Source organism: Ixodes scapularis, unplaced genomic scaffold, assembly GCF_016920785.2.
Source record: "Ixodes scapularis isolate PalLabHiFi unplaced genomic scaffold, ASM1692078v2 PGA_scaffold10__122_contigs__length_95168666, whole genome shotgun sequence".
Taxonomy (NCBI): Eukaryota; Metazoa; Arthropoda; class Arachnida; order Ixodida; family Ixodidae; genus Ixodes; species Ixodes scapularis.
This window is the reverse complement of record NW_024609836.1, coordinates 73,128,237-73,145,253: the sequence shown is the minus strand read 5'-3', so window position 1 is coordinate 73,145,253 and position 17,017 is coordinate 73,128,237.

Here is a 17,017-nt window from a genome sequence, read left to right as displayed (position 1 = left end):
TTATTGAGCGAATAGATATATGTATTATTATAGAATATGAAACATGTTTTATTATTATTTGGAGGTCAGGTATATTTTGCGCAGGTGTATATATTTATATTTTTTTCTAAAGCATTAGTTTTGTGGAAGGCTTGCGTATCGCTCCAATATACACCATATATACACCACCAGATACCCCTGTGGGGGCGCTGTTGTCGTGGCGGCTCAGCCGTATATTGGGAGAGTCTGGCCAGTGGGTGTGGCGACGAAGGCGTTGGAGAGCAGAAAAGTGAAGGAAAGGAAGGAGAGCACCAAAGCAACTAGAGGGGAAGAGGGGACCAAAGAGGAGAGAACCGCCATTTTGACGCGACACGCTGTTGGTGCAGAGCACCGTTGAGGCTACGCGTCGTCTGCTACGGGCTTTTATTTTTTTTTTTTTTTGTCTGAATAAAGGCTTGCGTTAAAACGTGGAGAAACCTAATTCGTTAACTTTTTAAGCCACCAGGGAATAACACTATATCATTTTCTCGCCAGAGCCTGCAAAATGAAAGGAGAGGACCGAAATTTGGATGTCGATCCCACGCATTCTACCGGGCGAATGAATGAAAATGGCGTCCCTCCCCGCTCAGCTGGGATAGAGTGTACTAGAAAAAACAAGTGTGGCTACCGGAGTGCTATTTCTGCACTTCCATGTGTTAAAAAAAAAAAAAAAAAAAAAAAAGCTAATTTAAGCCACTTTACTCGTAGCACCCTCTTGGGCGCTACAAGCGAAGTTCTTCGGATTAGGCGTATATTATGAAAAACGCGTTTCGTTCCAACGCCAAGCTGGACCGGCACACTGGTCAAGGTCATAAAAACAATAGAACGCCAGGCCATACTTTTTATATAACCTAGACGTCAGGCGTCACATCAGTACATAACGCCACCATGATCTCACTTGCCGCAACGCCATGCGACATCACGACGACGCCTTGACGTCAAGGTCGTCATCGACATTGATAACGCGCGGTACACATCAAGACTGCGTCCTGACGTCATACTGTGTCGACATCAACGTCGATGTGAACGTTGATGTTGACGACGACGGCGACGACGTGACGCGACGTCACGATGACGGCGTCTTTGTCAATGCGACGTCATAAAGATTCTTGGTGCGAGTTTGTCGACCTCGTTGTCGACATGACGCCACCCGACGTCTGGACGACGTCCCCACAACTTCGCGACGTCGGCGTCGACGTCATTGTCGACGACGACGACGTTACACGATGTCAAGGCTTCGTCGTGACGGCGCGTCGACGTTGATGTTTGCGGAGGCGACGACGTTACACGCTGTCAAGGCTTCGTCGTGACGTCGACGTTGACGACGACGTCAGGACGACGTTAACGTGACGTCATAGCGAGGTTTGACGTTGCGCGGGGCCTCGACGTCAACGTCGGCATCGACGACCACGTCCACTTCGTCCTCGACGCGGCGCGACATCATGACCGCGTTACAACGGCGACTTGATGTCACTTAACGGCGTTGTCCTCAACGCGAAGCGATGCCACGACCGCATTGCAACGGCGACTTGATTTCGCAAAACGGCGTAGTACTCGACTCGACGCGATGTCATGACGGCCTTATGACAGCATCTTGGCGTCGCGTAACATGGTAGTCGACGATGACGTCGTGGCGTCGTCGTAACGTTACGTCGTCGTGACGTGGTGTTTTGAGCTTACCTCTGACGTCAAAATCATAAAAAAATACAATATATACTTTTACCTTTGTCGTCGCTCGCTTCGATCGCAGCGAAGGTGGCGCTGCAATCGAAATGGCTTAGTTCCAACTGGGCCCCTAAACTCGTCAAACACAAAGTTGGGGCCGAAGTTGACGGAGCACACCGATTGGTGTATCATGACGATGACTTCGCGCTTTTTTCGCCAACGTCCACTCAGCGCGCTCTGTGAACTTTCGGCTGCAACTTAGTGTTTGACGAGTTTAGGGTCCCTGATCGCTTTCCACATTTTGAGGTGCAACTCAAAGCACGAGCGGAGACTATAGCTCGTCCCACTCGCTCCTTCTAGTACACTCTAGCTGGGAGCAGCCGAGATTTCCGGGTGTTTTGTGTGTGTGTGTACGCGTTGTAGGTGAAAGTGGGGAGGGGGGCGGAGGAGGGTGGCAGACGTTTTTGACTTTAGACAAATCTCGTTTCTGGACGTGCGCACTGCCCACGCTCGGTGTGGGAAAACCCACATTAATTGGCAAATGGCGTGTTTGGTTTACAGGAGGAGCGGCCAAACTGCGGCTCTTTGCGGGTTCAAGTGAGGCTGGCGGTTCCAGGGAACGCATTACCCACACCTTGCCCCCTGTAAGATTAGAATAATAAAATAAAAGCCATAGAATTGAAAAACAGCTTGTGTTTTGTCAGCCGTGCCGCCGCACGTACTGTTGTGCGAGACGCTCTTCTCAACAGTAAAGGCGCGGTAAAATAAAACCTTCAGGAACACCTCGCTTGCTGGGCTCTGCGGGGCAGCAATGACGTCGTTTGAGCCGTACTTCGGAGTGCTTGATTTACAAAAGGAAACGAACAAAACACACATATATATAATTAGGAATTGCTTTATAAGCAAAATTAAATGCGCCAAAAAAAACGCTTTGTCTCTTCTTTTGTTTGCAGATTTTCGATTAAAATTGTTATTTTTCACAGTTATCTGCATATGGTCCACCTTGCCACCTCTGGTTTCTAGGCTTTCATGTGCCTTTATATGCTATACGCGATAGTTTCTGTACTGCCTTCGAAACTAAAAATAAGTATGATATTTTCTTGTTTCGCTCTATTTACTGGCAGTTGCTCCTATTTGACTTTTAACAGAGTGAAATAAAAAAGAATGTTCGAGCGTGAACACGCTAGGGGGCGCAAGCCACCCCACAATTCAAAAAGCTGAGTGCCGAGTTACGTGTTTATATACAGGATTGTAACAAATGGCCTCCTCGACAGGACACATTATCGAGATTCAATAATGCACTCTAAAAAAAAAGGGTGTCAAGGGAGAGTAACTGCCCTAAGTTACCCTCCTTTAACCCTATCTTCATCCAAGTTACTCTTTCGCGACCGCTTCTTTCGATGATACTCTCCCTTAACCCTCACTCGAACTCTAGAGTAACTGTAGCTAGAGTTAGTTTCTCCTCGCGATATCACGGGCTGTCAACAGATGGCGCCGCTATGGGGTCGGCGCATTTTCGACGCTGCTCGGCGCAGATTTTTGTTGTTGTGTTTTTCTTTTTCCGGTGAAGGTTTTTTTTTTCCCTAGCCGCTTCTTTTTTTTTGGGGGGGGGGGGGGGGGGGGGGGGATGGGCAAGGATATTTTAATAAGTGAGTTGATACAGCCTACCTTTACTTAATTTTGTCAACGCGCAATTCAAATGTTTTTTCTGCTAATTAAAAAAAAAGTGCAGAATTTAAGGTGGTTTTTTGCTGCTCCTCTGTGCATATGCGTCGCCAGCGATACGAGCTTATAGGGACCACCAAATGAGGCCGCCGATGTCCGCGTCTATGCATCGCCCTCCCGTCGCGGCCAAACGCATGGGACTTTCGCTTTAGATTATTATGTAGACTTATGATATTGATAGAAAAGCTTCGTACCCTAACTAGGGGTTTATGGACTGCACTTCGTGTCAGGAGAAGAACATTTTTTGCCTCCAACATGGTGACAAAGCACTGATAGTAGACGACAATGTTGGTTTTGACCTACAGTTTAGCCGGAAGTGACGTCAGCTGCAACAAACGTATACTTAGAAGCGCCAGTAAAAACAAACAACCTAACTGAAAGAAGTAGTAGTGCAAACTCAGAGCGGCTACCGGCAGCTCAATTTTATTTGGAAAACACGAACATATTTGCACACCAGCGGCGTAGCCAGGGGACGGGGTGTTGCGTGTTGAAGGGTCGGAACACCGCCGAAGTTTCATGGTTGTCCCCCTTTACCCCTTCCGCTTTTCCAATGTCAGTATTTTTTGTGTGTGTGTTTCGTTTCGACAATCCACTACGGCGAGGGGCGGTGCATGCCCACAACATACCGAAGCAAAACGAAAAAGACGAGGCTGTCCGTGGACTGCGTGAAAAACACATCTCCGGCTCCGGCTCTTCGAACAGCCCTCTCCAAACTCGCCCACGTTTGTAACCGAAGCCTTTCTTCAGGCTCGCAGGTGCGAATGGCTTAGCTCCCGACGTCATAAAAGCCGCGAAATCCTGACCTCGAAAGACGCTGGCCTCGCTTCGGGGAATGCAGGCGGCTTAACTAAAGTTCCCCTACCCTTTGAGTGTCAAGGACTCGACGACAATCTCAGGGCAGCACAACAAAATTCCAAAATAGCAATGATTTGACTTTACGAACCCTACAATGCGGAGAAAACCGGACGACAAAATAACAAACAGCTAAGCGTTTTTTTTTTTTTTTTTTGCTCCGTCTCTTTTTTTTTTTTTTTTTTTTTAGGGTTCACTCGCTTGCGCTTATTTAGCTTCAATATGGCACAAAAATGCAAAAAACACACACACACAAACATCCCCATTGTTAAAAAAAAAAAGAAAAGAAGCAACGGAGAAAAGCGACAGCATATGCACTGTTGAAGCATATTTGTAATGCTCATAATCACTTGGTTTGAAAGCGTATCTAGAGTACTTCTTTAATCGCCGAAGTGGGTAATGTTTACATGCTTGCGTTAAGCCCGTGAGTCGTGGAACTTTTTCAAAAATGAGTTCAAAAGCCAAGCCGTTCTTGACGTTCTTTTTTTTTTTTCTTTTTTTTAAGAATGATTATTGACCTACAACTTTAAGTGTGTCATCACCGTCTCCAAGAGCTAGAGTCGGCACATTCACGTCAGGCAGCATCGTCCGCCCTAGGCGAGAGCGATGTTGTGGCCAACGACGTCGGTCTCTATGTCGCAAGCCTCGACTTCGATCAAATCGGCGGCCTGTACGGAGCATTCGTTTTTTTAAATGCACTTCCTGGGGAAGTACTGGTTTTGACACAGATGTGGAGGGACCGCACCGCGTAGCGCGTCTCGGCGGTACAGGCAACTTGCATTTGCCTAGAGGCTTTGTATCCTAATGTAACCCGCCTGCTTAGCTTAACCCGCCTGCTTAGCGCAATAGCTTCCACCATGCTAATTATAAACACCATCGAACTTGTTGTCCGTAAGGTAATGACGTCACGAGAGGAAACCATAGGAGGGCGCACCAAAACATCTCGCCTCTAATAGGGGCTGCGCTTTTGAACATTCACCGAAATATGCAAATCGGCACCGAAAGGGTACTCTTACTTCTTTCTATGGACCGACGGCGGCTTCCACTAAATGTTTAGACCCCACAAAATGATAGAAACTGGTATTTTTTTCTTCCACTTTCTCGTAAAACGACAACGAAGAACGGAAATAGCCTAAAACATGACTATACAACGATATTTTCTGAAAAAATGTGATCCGCGCAGTACTAGTTTTGACACAGATGTGGAGGCACCGCACCGCGTAGCGCGTCTCGGCGGTACAGGCAACTTGCATTTGCCCAGAGGCTTTGTATCCTGATGTAACCCGCCTGCTGCCAATCCTGGCCACCATGCTCGTTAGCAGCGCTGAATCGGAACGTTTGTTTTCTAGACTCCGAATACTGGGACGTTGAAGCACCTGAGTGCTTCAACGTCCCAGGGGCGCTTGCTACTCCGTTCCAAGCTGAGACCAGACGCTCCGCCTTCAACGCGAGCTCGCTGGCTTCGGTAGTGCTTTGGTTGCGCGTGCCTGCGCGATCACACTTGTTTTTGCAAGGGCAGAAAGATGGCGACATGTGCGATCAAAAGCGTCGCTGTGGTCGGCCTTCTACGATTGGCCGAATGGTGACTATGACGTCAGCAAAGGTTTTCTCATCGACAGAAATAAGAGTAATGAAAGAACTTCAATTTTGACGGTGTTGGTAGTGTTGGTTTCAGAGCGCAATAGCTTCCACCATGCTAATTATAAACACCGTCGAACTTGTTGTCCGTAAGGTAATGACGTCACGAGAGGAAACCGTATACGAGGGCGTCACCAAAATATCTCGCCGCTAATAGGGGCTGCGCTTTTGAACATTCACCGAAATATGCAAATCAGCACCGAAAGGGTACTCTCAGGCCTGGTTCACACTTGCGCATCGGCGGGCGACTCTGCAAGAATTCGGCCGCCGGGCGTAGCGTCCCCTGTGCATTGCCGCGGCCAATTCCGCTTCGGCGACAGCGCATTAGCTGTAAGTGTGAACCAGGCCTCACTTCTTCCAATCGACCGACGGCGGCTTCCACTAAATGTTTAGACCCCACAAAATGATAGAAACTGGTATTTTTCTCACACTTTCTCGTAAAACAACAACGAAGAACGTAAATAGCCTAAAACATGACTATACAACAATATTTTCTGAAAAAAATGTGATCCGCGCAGGAGCAATGAGAGTGACGCTTCACTATTCACTTCACTCATCGCCCCTCTGCGCATTGCAGTTTTTGTGTTTAATCGTATTCTAAACTTCGCTATTCTCTGGCACTTTTCCATAGTTTTCAGTCATTGGATACCCGAGTGTTCCGCATTGAAGTGCACGCACCGTAATTTTTTGTGAGCCTGTTTAGACTTTTTTGCTCGAAGTCAACTATAATATTTTCTGACTGCGTTCTTTCGTCGTTTAACATTAAATTCTCCTTTTTTAAATACTGGACGAACGAGATGGTGGAAAAGAAGGTTGGACTTTTGTCGTCTAAGAAACAGGAAAATAGCAAACAAAATTGTGTTTGGGCAGTTTCTTTTCCCGGTCTCTTCTTTTCTTTCTGTCTTTCAAACAGCTTAAGCAAAGAAAAACACCCATGAAAAAAATTCCCTGGCTACGCCACTGATACACACTTTATTATACCTCAAGCCAAATGAATCTGAATTTCTTATTTGATGAAACGAGCGACGACGCACTGATGCAACTGTCATCTTCCTTTACACTGATTTTGAACACCTCGAAATTTTTCCCCTCTGTTTTCTGTTCCTACTTGCCCGGAATCTGTGGTTTATCCAGCAAAGGGTCGTACGAACATTTATCACAGTGGACTGCCAAGTTCCCTAAAGAAGACCGCTTTATAGAAAGTTCATGCTCTATGTGCGATCGGGTGGTGCACGAAAGCACCCGATATCAAATGCCCCACGACTGACACCCGCCCTTTTGCCCTGCCTTCAAAGGGCTAGTTTTATCAGAAGCCCATGACGCGAATTCCCAGATCATGTGGCCTGGTCCTCACTGTGACGGCGGAGCATTCTGCTTTTAATTAAGAGACAGCTAGTGTGCACGCGAGCGCGTGGAAGGTAATCATGCCGTCATTTGTAGACCCTCAAGATATTAGGTTATGTCATGAAACAACGGCGGTTCAACCGTGTACAAAAATTCTGCACGTGGGGCTATAATACTACACCCGTACGATCGCCCACATGTCGTTGATATTTTAGACTACCGATGGGGCGCATTCTTCATGTTTGTGTGCATGTCTCTTTGAGCGCATGCTCTCCTGTTTTGTTTATTTTGAGGCATAAGCTAGTTAGCTTCACTGGTGCTCTGAGGGAACGCCAAGTGGCCGACAATCTTCTTGCAATTTATATCACCCCTTTTCTTTTCGTTGGGAGACATTTGATTTATCATTGTCTTTTTTTTTTTTTTTTACGAGGCTTCAAGCTGAGTTCAGTGCTTCGTGTCTGTCAATTCCTTTTTGTCCCCTTGTTCTAGAGTTATCATGTGTAAGCAAACTCTACTATATTGTTTTTTTGGTTACCCGGATAGCAAATACCAGCTGAGACAAACCGACGAATTCGAGAGAGGGAAGAGCGTAGTGGAGGGGCGCGCCGGTGGCCTCGAAACGGGTTGCTTACGAAGGTCCCTCGGCCTGGCGCAAGTGCTCTATCTCTCCCTCGAAAAGGGCGAGAGAAGGTGCTGAGAAAATAATTTCCCTCCCGTTTTCCCCACCCACCATCACTAATCCCTCCAAATCTCTTGTGAGCCTAGGGGACTCGGCGTCCGCGTCCTTGAAGGAGGAGGGCTCCCTTGATACCTAAGCTGACAGTGTCGGAGGACCGTCGAGCCCGCCATGCCAGTTATCGCGTGCTCCGCTCTCTGCGCGTGGTTACGGGAGGGAGCGTGATCATGTGATTAAAGCCAAATGTGCGATTGGCTCACCGAACACCTTAGCTTCCTCTTCACTTTCAGCTTAGGAGTGACGGAGTACAGCCCGCGAAGCGCGCGCACACACACACACTCACAGAAAGTGGAGTCGCGTGAACCAAGGCCTAACGATAAGGTAGGGACTGGACGACGGTGGGGACGGTCCCCTCAATGTCCAACACGCGCATCCGCGAACTGGAAAGGGGCAGAGGCGCTTCGCAATTTATGGAGTTTTTTTTCCGGCAGAGATAGCTCTTTTCAAGAATGGCAAGATGAACATGCTCATATCAGGACACCGTGGTGTCAGTTTCTTAAAGGCCGCCGTACAGTTCGCGCTTTCCACTTTTTCTGCGTTTCCTCCTCTCCTGCCCTCCTTTCCTTCCTTCACCGCCCTCCCCCACCTGTTTACCGCCCTCCCCCGAGGGGACAACACGGAGAATGGATTAGGAGACGCCTCCGTTAATCCGGCCTAACCCGCCGAAGAGGGGGCCTGCTGCTTGACCAAAAACTATTTCGCTGCCAAAAAAAAAAAAAAAAAAAAACGCCGCGGGCAGCGATCGAATGCGCTTTGCCGGATGCGCAACGCTCCGTCCGCCTTGAACAAGCTTGTATGCATTGGACTAACATTTTTCGAAGCGCGGCAGGTTTAGTGTAGGTCCTATCATATGGTCCTGCATGACTTCCCTGTCCGCCACAAGCTAGCCAATAATTCAAGAACGTAACGACGGCAGCGTATTCAAACAGTGTAAAATAAAATGTATATAATATTTATAAGAACACCTTTGTCTTCACTGCTTGGCTTTCAAATTTTTAGCGTTGCCAATAATCGTAATCAAACTATTTTTATGATTGAAGACCCCTCGTCGTGCATCGAACCCAAGATTACGCTTACGTAAAACATGATTCGGCGCGGAAGCGGCTCGAGTCACCGTAAACTTCTTTTTTTTTTTTTTTTTCATCGTGGATTTTGTTTTTTTAATTTAGCTGAGGTACCACTGGCAGAACACGAATCGCATACTTGGAAGGTATATACCGTCTGAAAACTCATATAGCTGGTTGAGTGAATGCAATACTATCGCATTCGTTGAAGCTTGATTTGTTGATTCGAACTTCAACAAATCACACGCACCCATTCTCCCTATTCCTGTTTACCCAGTCATAGTCGTTCCCTCACGATGCAATACGAGTACAAGTAACTGCAGTTTATGCATTGTTGACGTTGCGCAGCCGTGATCTCACGGTTTTCAGAAGCGCTATAGAACGAGCACAAGCGTCAAATTCCGGTACACTGATTGATTTCTGTCTCACCGCCGTGACGCCACACGAGAAAAGCGATTTCGTTCTGTCTCTGAAATTAGGAACACAGAAATCAAGCTATAATCCCGGTGATAAAACAAAGCGAAATGGATCTCTGCAGCCAATACCCAACCGTTTGCGAGGTGACTAGGCGAAAGCGTATATTACCTCCGTGCCTTTGCCCTCTGCACACCGGCAGAGAGAGTCATACAAACTCCTTGTAGCTATTGTCAACACGATTGCGTTTGCAAGCCGGTAGTTTGACTCGGCTGGGATTCGTCCGTTTTCTACATTGGGTGGGTTTGCCCGGGGCCTCCAGTTATTTACGGCCAAAATCACACTGGAGGCACTTCAGCAATGTTCACTCTGGTCGACACACGTGCACTCTAAAAATGCCAGTCGTCTGCCTTCCCAAAAGATACTTGAAGAGCCAATCATAGAGACCGACGGATAACGAGGCCGAAATTATGCTTATACCTCAAAAAAATTATAACACAAATTTGGCCTCGTCATTCCCAAACTCGTTGCCGGACGAAATTCTCTATGCGTATTGCAAGCCAGGATTGGTAATAGTAACATAAGATACGTACGGCAGAATTCCCTGCCATAAATAAAATGATTTGGCTGACGCCAAAGTAACGCGAAATAGGTGCAAAGAGTTTTGCAAAAGGGAGCATAAACCGAAAAAAAGGGGAAAAAAAGACAGAAGAAAAGGAGAAATAAGAAAAAAAAATCTCTAGTGACGTGGCCAAAACAAATTCTGTTCATGTGATTTTTATTGTCACGTGACCGAACAAAAAAAAAATACTCCCTAACCGAAATAGAAAAAGAACACGAGAAAAAAACCATCCCCTGCCCGGTTTCGAAGCTAGGCCCTCTTGATCGTGAAACTGGTGCGCTATTTGTTGCGCTTAGTTGCGCCAGCATAACTTCTTTTTTTCTTTCTTTATTGCAAGTTGCGCCAACATAACTCTCCCTGTAATGCTCACGCATTCTCACATCATAGGAGAAAGCTTAGGTGCCTTCGTAGTTTTTCATGTATGTGTTATTTTTATTTCTGGCAAGAGTTCACGTTCCAGAATGCTTTTAGAGTTTTGGAGCAAAACGAGTTTTCTTCATCCGAGTCACCTTCTAGAGCCAGTAGACCGCACTGGGTCCTCCGGCTAATCCAGCAGCTATTTTCAAATCCTCTGACGTGCCCGTCCTCGCATCCGAGGTTGCCGTTTGACAAGCTTATCTTCCACCTGGTAGCCAGAACCCCCACGGCAGCTTTGTTCCGTCCCCACTCCCTCTCGAGAGGATGGCCTCGCCCCGAGGCTAATCCCATCCTCTAGACGCCCTTTCCACCCAACGCTGGCCCTTTCCCTTCCCGTCTCCAGCTTCGGGAGAGAAGGTTCTTCCCTGCAGAACGTCCCGTTTGTACAGCGGCCTTTAAGTTGTTTAGGTTCATTTGATTGCTTAGCGGACGTTTATTTTTTATACTTTTTTTATCGGGTGAACCGGCTCGGCATCTCTTTTATCCACGCTTCCCCAACTGGAACCGGTAAGAACGATGGTTTATTGCCAAGAGCGATCTTCAACATGCGGAATGTCAAGACCTTGGATATTCCCTCGGCAGCGCCTACACACCGGTGATCTTCCTTTGTTGTGGCCATACATGTCACCACCAGCTTCGACGGACCGAAGACACGACGGACCACTTTCTTTTGCACGTGAGTGACAATGAGAGGATCCTCTCCTTCTTCTTGACCATCGGAGACATGTGTTCTTGCTACGTAATGTACGTTTTGTCATGATCCGATCCGTTTGAACCGTGTCTAACTCTGGGCCGGGAGTCTCCGACGAGTCCCGCGTGTAGTCCACAGCGATCGGCCTGAAAGGTCCTGTACAGCGTTATTTGTAAATGCTTTTTATTCCAATAGTCTGTGAGAGACGTTCTGATTGGGTATTTTCGTGTTTGAAGTCATTTAGTTCATTTTTTTCTGTTAAAATATGGATGTCTTCTTGAAGGTAGATGTGTGCTGTAGTAAAGTCCTCCCAGTATGTCCAAAGCCGAATTGCACGGGGCGTTGAGTAGTCCTTCGCTGCCAAGATTCAGCTAGTCGGGTGGTTGTGGAGTGTCAGCTATGTCACTGCGCTATGCGAGCGTATTTGCCAGTAATCGTCTTTACATGACAAGTTTTTTTTTTTTTTTTTTACGTGAGTGATTTATTGATTGAAGCATCATGTTCCGTTGAACTGTCATATTTTGTTTGTATAACAGGGTATTTATTGGACTGATAATTTAAAAGTACATTTGACACTGGTGAGCTGAAGGGGAGGCCAGCGATTTGATTTATAACTTGTAAATAATATAGAGGGCCCCCCCCAATATGCGTACATTTATAACTACATATTTCTGCGCCGCAAACACCGCAATTCCTTAAAACTGTTTCTTTTTTTCTTTCAAATCAACGTAGAAGTATAGGTGTGAACTTAAATGTCGAGATTGCAATAAACATGTTTTAAGTTTAGATGAAGGATTGAGAGACGCTGTGATGCTGCCAGAGTAGGGCTAAGCAATTTATAGATTAACCTTTCTACTATGTGGAAAAAAAAAGAACTCTAAATTCGACCTTTCAATGCATGTGCCTGCCCCTGCATTCAGAGTGGTGCAACCAGTTCATCCGCATGCAATAAAAAACATAGAGCCCACATCTATTGCGCAGCAGCATGATGAATTGGCACACATGAGCAGCTCGCTGACTTTCTAGTAGTGTCGGTTGTGGTAGAACTTAAGCTCGCTGCGATGCATGTTCTGTTTTGACATGTAGCATATTTATCAGTTATTTTAATACTCGCCAATCTTAATTTGTATGTTCTTGGTATGGCCTACTTTTAAATTTCTTTTTCTTCTTGTTTTGTTTTGTTTAGAATTCGTGAATTTTAGTAGGTACAACTTTTTCTTTATTAAGGTTCAATGGTACTTTATGGCGAATTATCCCCTTGTAGAGCTGTAGTTACAATATTTAATGATTGGTCTCCCCAAACTTAGATGTTACTTGCATTCGTTAGCTTCCTTTCTAAAGTTGTGAAATAAACTATAATATATGGCAGTCAGCACTTAAACGCAATACGTTGTTTACACTAATTTATCTATAAAAATGTTCCTAACATATTGTATGCCACTTGGACAAATGCAGCTGTTAAGAAATTGCATTTGTCCTACCCCTCAGTCTAGTGTCTATATAATAAAGTTATGTCTTGCACCGCTATGGGCAGAGGCCAGCTGATTTGCTACTGTTTGGAAGGTGGAGGAGTGATGTGCAGGGAAGCTAAACTCTGTCCCTCACTCCCATATTGCCTGTTATAATTGTTCCAAAAGTCAGGGAGAAGGGGGAGGGGAACTGCCCCCTCTCCTTGCCCCCTTTTTCTGATGGGGTGCAAACTTGAGGATACCATAAATGAATGCAACCGCTTATGGCTGCTATTGCATACAAAGGAAACAAATAGAGAGAGAGCGAGGGATGTGGTTTATCTTTCTCTTAGGTGTTCATAGCAGGGGATACGAACGGTTTTGGATTTTTGCGGCTGAGCGAGCTAGCAATCAGTGCTGCCTTAGTGTTCGGTTGGGACTCTTATTCAATCGGCAAGAAAGCGAGCCCCAGCCAATTATTGGAGCGCATCCTATGAATGGCTCCTGGGATTTTCGAAAATGGTCTATTGTCTCGCAAATGAGTGCACTGGTATTAACTAAAAGCACTTCGCGAGCTGTTTCCTCTCTTTTAATATTGCTGACTCTGCATTTAAGCATTCATTCTTCACAGGAGGAGGGACACGGCCGATCGACCTATCCGGTGACGAGAACTGACGAAGAGGACTCAAGTGCCATAACTGTGGTGCTGGAGGACCACTCCTTTGAGGTGACGGGCTGGTGCAGCGCTCGTTCTTGCATCGCACGGAGTCGACGACATTTCTTACCGTCAAAAAGCAAGCCAGTCACTCGCAGTGATTGGGCACTTCATTAGTTTGAAGTACAAATAAAGTCCGTCGTGGCTTTAGACTTGATCACGAAGTTAAAAAAAAAACTGTTAGCCAGAGGAAATTTGTGTTGGTTTTGCCTTTTTTGCCGTGTGCTGAAATTAAAATTTTGGTTTATTAAAATCTATTCTACTGTTTTATTTCAGTGCTGACTTTTTATGAGAACATATAGCCTCTGTGCAGGCTCATGCTTTATATTTTGTCATTTTTCAGCTGCAGTTCCACATTTCCTTTGCACCCATCTCCTTGTGAACATGTACATAGCTGCTTTTAGATTTTAGGGTTTCCTGAAGAGGGTGCTAATTCTTTTATACAGAGTTTAGGGAACACATCAGATGGGTCTGTACTTACTGTACACAATTATTTCTGTAGAGTAATTACAGTCCCATTCAAGTGTTGCCTAAACTCTGTATTAAAGAGTTAAGTACTATCTAAGGAGGGGTCATACAAACTGCTCAAGTGTGCTGCTATGTGACATTAACTCTTGGTAGAGAGCAGAGTTAACTCTTTAATACGGACTCAAGGTACAATTCAAATGGAGTTGTATTTACTCCACAATAAGGTTAAAACTACCCTTCCTGGAGAGCGTGCTTTACTCTTAAATATAGAGTTCAGGCAACACTTCTAATGGAGTTGTCATTACTCTCCACAAACGAGTGGATTCAACTCTTCGCGGAGAACATGTTTAACTCTTGCATACAGAGTTTAGGCAACACTTGTAATAGAGTTGTGGCTACTCTACACGATGGAGTGAGGGTAACTCTTCCTGGCGAGTACGCGTAACTCTTGAATACAGAGTTCAGGCAACATTGTAATAGAGTTGTAGTTACCCTACACGAAGGAATGAAGGTAACCCTTCCTGGAGAGTATCCTTCACTCGTCAACAAGGAGTTTCGGCAACACTTCTGATAGAGTTATAGTCACTCTACACAAAAAAGTGAAATTTACTCTCATCAAAGAGTTTAGGCAACACTTGTCATGGAGTTATAGTTACTCTACACAAAGGAGTGAAGGTAACACTTACACTTACAAATCAAAAGAGTAGCCCTGACTCTCTCAAAGGTATTGGCGTGACTCTCTATAGAAGAGTTAAATGAACACTTGTATGGAAGAGTTAAACATACACTTGCCTCCGAAGAGTTATAGTTACTCTTTAAAAGAGTGGATTCTGTGACAAGCCAGTTACACTCCAAAAAGAGTTAAATCGACACCTTTTTTTTTTAGAGTGTGAGCGTGATAATCACGCCACCCATCTACCCGAATGCACGTTCTGTGCTCCAAAAGCCTCGAAGTCTGTGCGTACGCACACACAAACACACAAGAAAGGAGAACCCTTTCATGATGGAAACAAAGGTAGCACGGACAATGTGTGACCGGAAACAAAAATAAGAAAAAATCGAACAGCTGCTGCGTCGGTGGGACCTCTAGTCGCTGTCGGATGTCGACGGAAAGTTTCCATCCCAGCGATTCAATGTTCGCTAAACTGTTTATTTTTAACGTTGCCCGCCTGCGCTGAAAACGTAGCCAGCATGTAGAGCCGGTCCAGCGGCTCACACCATGAAGTAGTCAATGGACTGTGGCCCTAATTCGAGATAGGTACGGTACCGGTGCTTGGAAACGGAGTGCTTGATGTTAGTGTTTGATGGTGTGTGGAAGACGTCGAATAGGCGTGTGCACCCTATTCTCTCACTTCGCTGAACAGCCGCGCAGTTCGATAAGCCTAACTCCAGCCCCGTGACGTGACTTAATCCAATGAATCAAAGAATCAAAGTTTTCAGGAACCCGAAGAGAAAGCCCGATAAAACTTTTATTTCTATACTACTAAAGTTTAGGGATCCCAGTGGAAAGTTTAAGTCTACTATAGTCCGTTTCACTTTCTGGCCGTATGCAACGCTACCCTCTGATGAAGCCAATTATCGGGCGCGGTGATGCGCTCCAATAAGAAACCGAAATCTAGAAACGCATCCAAATGGAACGTTTTTACAGAACGCCGTAAAATGCTTCCCCGGCGTTGTATATTTCCAAAAATAGTTAATTTAGTGGTTTTAGATGATGCTCTACGAGTTTCTAATTGAAACCATATGTTTATTTTCAGTAACCACACGTTTATTTTCAGTAACCACATGTATATTGAAACCATATGTTTATTTTTTTTTATAGACACAGCCGCCTCCCGCCCATATCTCCACACACGCCTCGACATTTTAGCCACGAGCGAACGCCAGGGGCTGTGGTCTCCCCACTACCTGAGCCCGAGTCACGCCTTCGGACCTTTCTTGGGTCCTCCGGGCTTCTTCGCCGCTACCCCAGGACTCACGTCAGGGCCCTGCCTGAATGGACAAGTGCGCGGACTCTGGTCCCCCCGAGTGCGCGCATTCGTCCATATTCATATTGATCCGTATTCATCCCCCCCCCCCCCCCCCCCCCCCAAAGAGGGTGGGACGAAGCCCCGTGCACCTTAAAGTTACATGTTATATATGTAGTTTCCCTTTCGCGTTTGCATATGTTGCATAGAGTGTCTATTTCCTGGAATTTAGCCATATATGTTCTCGTTCTTAGCACCCCCGTGATAGCTTCAAACAGCAATGAGCTCCCCAATGAATTATCATGCAACTGTTCCTTCATTATTTGTTGTTTTGTGCCCTGTATATTGTTAAAGCTAATTTTCTCTGCATTATCTCTTCCCACAATTTCCTCCCAGTTTCCTTTACTCCCTTTTCTACTGATATGCTCTGATCTGCCCCATCTCGTTGAATGAACCCTGTAACACGGTCAGCGCGGTGTGACAGGATGGTCGGACAACAAATCGGTCAATACGGTTGCCGGGCGGCAGCAACATGTTGCCCAACTGTTGTCGTTGCCGCGATGTGACAGGGGTGCCGGCAACACAATTTCCTTGTGTCGCCGGATAGAGTTGTCCAACTGCTGCCTCAGTGTGATAGGGCCTTTAGTGACTTTGCTCTAGAGTTTTACATTTCACCTCATCAGTGAAAAAAATAAAGTATTGCAAACGCCACTGTCTTAAGAAGAAAATTGTTACACAGTAACGCCGAAGTTTTGAAAGATACACATCGCTTCTCGTCATCCGCGTGTCAGCTCGTCCAGGGCAATCGTATTCGTCAACACAAGGCCATGAAACTTTCTATGAAAAAAACGCCGGAGTACCTCTTCAAGGGTGAATCCCATCGAAATAAATCAGGCTTGTTGACGACAAATAGGTTGCTTTATCACCTGCTGGTGCCGTAACAGTTGATAGAGTCGTGAACATTATCACACTGAAATTCTCTACGTCAAGCTTCTTTTGATTTAATTTTAGTTATTTGCTTGAGGTCATAAATATACACTGTATGCTTCACAGTTCGCTCGAACACCACACTAGTGTTTTCATTTTTTTACTCAGTCAAAATATTGATGGTACCAAAATATACAGTCTAAGTTAGTGGAGCAGAAGACCACTTCTCACGACAACAGCAGTTTTAATGACAACATTTCGATACTAAGGCCGGGGTGGTGGCGGGAGGGGGGGGGCAGTTTTGTT